The sequence below is a fragment of the Lagopus leucura genome, unplaced genomic scaffold, assembly GCF_019238085.1.
Source record: "Lagopus leucura isolate 7727_CA_CO unplaced genomic scaffold, USGS_WTPT01 34652-0_obj-0_obj, whole genome shotgun sequence".
Classification (NCBI taxonomy): domain Eukaryota; kingdom Metazoa; phylum Chordata; class Aves; order Galliformes; family Phasianidae; genus Lagopus; species Lagopus leucura.
In genome coordinates, this window is record NW_024968174.1 from 1 (window position 1) to 6,605 (window position 6,605).

The window sequence follows — 6,605 nt, forward strand, 5'->3', positions numbered from 1 at the left end:
GGCAGTGAAAATAGGATTTCTTGAAAATAAGTGTTTATAGCTTTATTACAAGACAGGATGCCTCACAATAAGACGGATGGTTTTCCAATTCCTGAATTACAGAGGATGCACAAACTGAGAGGGGTTAAGAAACCTAGCAAGAAAGTGCCACATTCTAAAGCAAACAGCCCAGGAACAATTCCAGCTACTGCACTCCCTTGAGAGCCTCAGTGGGACTCTCATCTGCTCACAGGGCCCAACGCGGGAGGATCAGCTGCTCTAGGGGAGAAGGATTGGGAACCATGTTCCAGTTTGTAACCTTGGAAGGAGGTTAGGGAAGCAGCTCCAGGTAAAGACAAGAATGAAATGATGGCCAAGCTCCAACGCAACGGGTGCAGGACCAACAACCCCTCGTGCAGCTCCAAATATTTTGGAAAAACGGGTCCTCGCAAACTGTAAGAGCCTTAAATGACCCCGGAGCAGAGACCTCCTTAACATATGGGAACCCCAAGAAACGTGAAGGACAACTGGTAATTATTATAGGGCTGGGAGGGAAACAAACTGAAGCTGTACAAACACAAATAGAAATGAGAATAGGAAACCTCCCCCAACGACTGCATCCTGTGATGACTGTCCCCGCCCCAGAATACATCGCAGGGATGGGCATTCTAAAATGACTAACACTGAATCTCATGAAACAATGAACGGCATTGCTAACGGCACGCTGCCACTGCGACCAAGGCACAGGTTGGATGAACAGATTGATAACTTTAGGACAAGGTTGAACAACTTTGCTCTTTCTTGCTAACTGCCATGTGTGTGGAGGCCCAGGAGGATGGGAACACTGGCCGTGGATGGCCTGTGCAACCCAAATGATGGGACAGCAAAACGAGTGCAGCCCATGAGGGAACAGAGCTCTGGGCCAGGACAGCAATCCCTGCCATATGCAGCAATACAGAGAAATGATCAGAGAAACGGGGAAAAATACACAGAAATTGAAACACGTCCAGATTACTTCACGTGTCCCACACCTGTGGTGACTCAAAGACCACACCTGCCACGTCTTCCACAGCGAGGCTGTGTCCATACCAGAATTAAGTTTTGATACGAGATTTCTGACTTACGAATATTAAAGCCATCTTCATTGTTTGAAGGAAAGGGCTGAGCTGCTGGAGGCTCCGCTCAGCTACATTTCTGCCCGTCTCGAGTCCAGTTCAAGTGTAGATTTCATACACAGCAAGGTGTGAAGAAAAGCTCTCCCTCCAGTCCTAGAGTTATAGAAAGTTCAAGCAGTAAATATCAAGCTACAACAAAGTCCAAGCTTCTGAGTTCAAGGACATCCTCTGAAGCCTGATTTAAGGCAATAAAATTCGCCTTCTTGCCTCAGGTTAATATCTCCAAGCTATTTTCAAAGATCTTTTCATTTCCTCCCAATACGTTTGCATACAGCTAGTAGAACAAACAGAGCTAATAAAGAGACCCAAACACACACAGTGAAGGCATGAAAGTCCAGCAGTTCCAGCAGTGGGGGAAACATGCACCTGAGACTGCAGGGAATGCTCCTTTGTGGGTGGGATTTAAGTCACACCAGGCACAACGCTCTGCTTTTGAGAAGGGCTGCTTTAACAGCACGCCATCTGGGAAAGCACACTTGAATCAGGTTTGTGAAAAGCCTCCCAAATCCTCACAGTCTTACTGCTCTGGGAAGCACGAGGTTCTCTTCTCAAATACATTTCTTACCAGTGCATCCAGCGAGCACACACATCCGATGTTGTGACAGAGAACATGGGCAGAGACCAGCAGGTTGGAAGGTTGTCACCTTCGGGCCAGATCAATACTACAGATATCCTGCAAGCCCTTCTGTAGCAGAAACACGATTGCTAAAGCTGAGCAACATCCAGTGGTGAGTATGAGTAAGGCGAGGCTCAGCACAGTGCTGACGGATCCGATACTGACATGTCATTGCAACTCAGTGCACAGGTTGGAAAGGCAGTAAGGTGGGCCCGAAGATGGAAAAGGACACCCGTGTGCTGCACTGTCACGCTGGAACCACGTCAATCACTACTCTCAAAGCGTGTATCTGCTAAAAGGCTGCAGTGTTTGAGACCTCCAAAACAATCTGCATCACCAGACTAATCAGCACTTTATGAATGCACACCAAAGACCCCAAAGTTCCTCTCAGAAGAGACGAGTACAACTTACCTTACATTACTTCCACATACAGGATTCTACTTCTGACTTTGTAATTCCATATTATAAAACAAAAGAAGGCTTCTTTCTTGCAATACCAATTCTTAACAGCAGTTTTACAATCGAGTATGAGAACTAATCCACTTACCTCTACAGGATGGAGTTGCTCAAGAATACCAGAGTTGGCAGATTCAAAATGCCACACCTGAGGATTTTTCAGAAAATACTGCAATGAAACACAACATTAAATAAAAAATAACCCAACACAGCCATGTAATCTAAACTGACCTTGAAAGCTATCGGTGTCTAACTACTGTTATCCTGTAGTTGTGGATCTCATTAGCAGCCACCAATTTACTCAGCCAGCCTTTATAAACCTTAATTTTTCATAACTACACAAGGGCTGATCCAAAAGTAATGCCTCCTGTCTTATAAAGCCGGCCCACAACATCACAGATGGACGCTGGTGGGATGACAGCAGAGGCTGAACCTTCCTGCCAGCATTCAGTTACATTTTGCAGCCGTGCCACAGACGGCAGCAGAGGGCCAGAATGACAGCACAGCACCTGGCTCGGAAGTGCTCACAGAGCACAGGGTGTCCCTGAACTCCTCCACACTGAAAACATCGCACCACTGACATCCATCAATGCCTGCTGAAATTTATGAAGCCTGGCACATGGAGGTGAGCGCAGTGAAGCAGTGGTGGTGCATTTCAGCAGTGGCAACAGCAACGCAAGACGAGCCACCCAGACAGCAAACGGATTTATTTTAATTATTATTATTTCTTTTTAAACAAGCACAGCACGCAGGCTCTTGCTCAACACTGGAGGGAAAAAAAAAAAACAGCAAAATGATAGTTAATGGTGGTGACCATGTTGAGAAACAGCTTTGTAGCTGAGAACTCGCCCTATGTATCCGTTGTCATTTCTTTGGAAATAAATAGGAGGCATTCCTTTCAGAGCAATCTATGTACCTCAGTGAGCCATCACCCTAATACTGCAGTAATACTAATAATAGGAACAGAAAAACACAGACTCTCAGAATATCTTTTGTGGGGATGGAACAACAAAACCAACACTGCAGTCAGCTGCAGTTATTCCCTGGGAAGGAACTGATGCCAGCAGAAAGGTCACGACCACTTCCAACACTCAAACCATAGCAGCATGTCAGAGCACTTGGAATAAACCCCAAGGATAAACCAAACTGCATCTCTGTTCCAGCCATTTTTTCTTCAATATACACGCATAGACTGGGAGGTACTAATCCTACAAATTCATTGTACCACTGTGTCGTATGGTAAGAAGAAAAGCAGGAAGTTTGAGACTTTGTCAGGCACAGAACCTGCAGCACTGGGGGCGAGCAGTTCTGAATTCTGGTATCTGGTCATAATTTGCGTGCATGCACAAGAAGCAGTGCAACTCACTTCACCAAATGTAAGTCAGTGCAACCAAACGTACTGAAGGTGTACTTACAAGACTGAGGTAGAAAGCTGCTCGCTGAGGGGAAGGTTGGAAATGAGGCAGGGGAGGCCTGACAGATTGAGTGATCTGGAAAAAGAAAGGAACAGAAGAACTGTTCAGATGACATGACAGCCATTTTTCTTGAACGCTGTTACATAGGCAGTAACAAGCAGAAAATCAAGGCATTTGCCTTCACCATCACCATATGTGCCACCTCTCTGCAGAACTGTGGCACAGGCAGCACAAGACTGCTGGCACAGTAATTGCCAAGCCGCGTTTTCAGAAGCCAGCATGACAAAGTACTTCCCTTTTGCCATGCACAAAGAAATGCTGGCTTACACAGACGAGAGTCTCAAGTGGGATAAGAATACGGAGGCACTTCACTCTATTTTCTCAAACTGAAAGGAATCAAATGTCTACTCAAGGATAAAAAACAAAGCAAAAAAACAAACACCCATGGAAAGCACACTAACCTTTGCAGGCACTTGAGATCAAAAAGTTCTAATAGCAGTAGCTATAGAAGCTGTTATGCTCTACAGTTCCTCTGGTAGCTTTGTGGTTGGAGGTGGTGATCTTTCCGTGGGCTTTGGAGTGTTTGTTTTCAAGCACCAGTAAGAAACATCACCAGTCTTTTATCTGCACATCAATAAAGCAGAGAATACAGCTCTGAGCAGCCATCCGCCAGGACTTGTTTTAAGAAGCAGTCAAGGGAGTTGACAAGGCCCCATTTTCCAGGTCTTCTGATCTGGTCCTCAATGCAATCTGTTGCCAGGACCTTGAACTTCACAGCCACAGCATGCAAATACAGTTTAATTGGAGTCTTAAAGAAAACAGTGGCTGGCCTGAAATCGTGCATCTGTACTCAGATGAGCAAAAAGGGCTCAAGCCAGGGCATAAGATTTATCACATGATAGAAATGCACAATACGTGCACTTCAGGAGAGATCCTGAATTCTCCCATAAATACGCTCATTTAAAAAAAAAAAAGTTAAACTCAGCAGCTTCCTCAAATTAAAATCCCGAATAAACCAACAGCAGTTGTTCAAACACACAGCGCTGGACATTTGCAGATGGCAACAACAGCGCAGATCATTATTCCTACTGCCGCGGCTGCAATGATGCAGGTTATCACTTGACAGCTGTCAGCACTGTACCTCGCTAACTCGGGGTGGGACTCTAACACACAATCCCTGGAATTGACCTGAGTTCTAGATGGTTATGAACTCGTGATTACCAGTGCCCAAGCGCTAGCCTAGCTTACAAGTGCTAGCCAGAGGTGGGGCTCGAACCCACAGTCCCTGCAATCAGACACAGTGCTACAAGGCACCTGTCCTTCCCGGTCATTACCTTCCCGCCCCGCACCCCTGCACTAGTCCACCCGCAGGGTAAAGCCCTCCCGCGTGGGGCGGCCCCTCACGTCTGACGGAGTCCCCGGCTCCTGCGTACGCCTTACGGAGCCTTCCCTTTAAACGTACCTGGTCCGCTTCCACATGGTCCCCGTCTGTCCCCGCAGTGATCGGATGAGCAGGGGGAGTCCTTCCAAGAATTCTCGGGGCGCGCCAAAGGCGTCTCCCTCCTCAACTGGTCCTGCAGCCGAACAGAGAGTGTCCCATCTGGGGTGCCCAACTGACCTGTGGAATTAAACTCTCGAACCCACGTCAGGTTATGAGAGCAGATACGTCTTTCCTTCAGCGCTGTGCAACACGCCGGGTGCAAGGGGGATCGCTCCTCCTAGCTTGCGCACCACAGTGGGGTCTCTGGGGGTTTATTAGCCCAGCCATACATATCCAGTAGTAGTACCCAAAACGGGGAAGCAGCGCGGCCGTGGCAGCACTGTGGGGAAAACTGCTGCGCTGCAGCGTGTGCCCAGTGCCTGCGGTCCCCCTGCTGGGCACTGCCGGGTGCAGCCTGGCTCCGTCCTCTCCGCACCTCCCTGCACGGTGCGGGCGGCGCCGAGGACGCGGGGCGGCGGGGCGGCGGGGCGGCGGGGCGGCTAAGCGCCTCTTTCCCCGCGCCGAGTCCCGCGGCTCCACCGTCGCGCCGGCACCATCGCGCCGACTCCCCGTCCGCGGCCGCCATTGGCGGAGAGCCCGCGCTCGCCCCCCTCCTCCGCGCTGCCATTGGTCGGTCAGCTGGATGGGGCGGGCGCTCCGCGCGGGGTCCGTTCCGTCCGCGGTCGCACGGTCATTGCGTCATCTCCGCGCGCGTCCCGCATGGCCCAGGCTAGGGCTGCGGGCAGAGGACGAGGATGGCGGGGACGCGGGGGACGGCAGTGCAGCCCGCCCCAAGCGGAGTCCAAGTGCCCGCACGGCAGCACCTCCACGAGGAGCGGGTCGGCATCGCTGTGGAGCAGCCGAGCCTCTTGGAGGAGGACTTAGAGTCAGGCAGCCGGTCCCAGGCACCGGGCAGCACACTCAAGCGTCATGCAGTCACACTTGTCTCCAAATTCTGTGCTTGATTAAATCCGAAGAAATCTTTATACCATGGTGCTTTCAACCAAATGATGACAAAATATTCTTTCTCACCACTCACTTCCCTTTTCTGCACTTGAAGCAGCAGCCCGCCGATCATCGGGGGCTCAGTTTGCCATCAGAGATTGTCAGTGGTCATCTGAAGGCTTTGTTGGCTGTCAGAGGGCTCCACTGATCATCAGAGATCGTGTGTCCCTTCCACGCCCCCCTCTGTGTCTCTCTATGTCACTTCCGCTCTGTGCTTTCCATGTTGCTTCCAGTGGCCCCGTGATGGTTTCTGGTATCCCCAAAGCCACCTCAAGCACACCAAGGGGTCCCGGTGTCCCCGTGGCAGAGCTACTGGCATCCTCGTTGTTGGTTCCGGGATGCTCAGAGCCACCATGACCCCACGAAGGGATTCTGGGCTCCCCGTGGGGGTCCTGGTATCTCCAAGCCCATTGTGACCATGTACCCGTCACCTCCTGCGCTGCGTCCCCTTCTGAAATAGCAGGAGATTGGAGACCCCC

General features: G+C 50.2%; 1 long non-coding RNA gene across 6 annotated transcripts; it reads right to left on the reverse strand.

The window, feature by feature from the left end:
* Window positions 1-15: 15 nt before the first annotated feature.
* On the reverse strand, window positions 16-5,562 carry LOC122193486. 6 transcript variants are annotated; one of them, XR_006182921.1, is made up of 6 exons: window positions 5,104-5,562; window positions 4,103-4,265; window positions 3,642-3,716; window positions 2,318-2,395; window positions 1,936-2,062; window positions 16-1,839 (listed from the first exon to the last, which is right to left on the reverse strand). It is a non-coding gene; the product is annotated as an uncharacterized LOC122193486 (long non-coding RNA). The 6 variants fall into 6 exon arrangements; XR_006182922.1 differs by having other exon boundaries at window positions 16-1,247; window positions 1,720-2,062; XR_006182920.1 differs by having other exon boundaries at window positions 16-1,616; window positions 1,720-2,062.
* Between the last annotated feature and the right edge of the window lie 1,043 nt (window positions 5,563-6,605).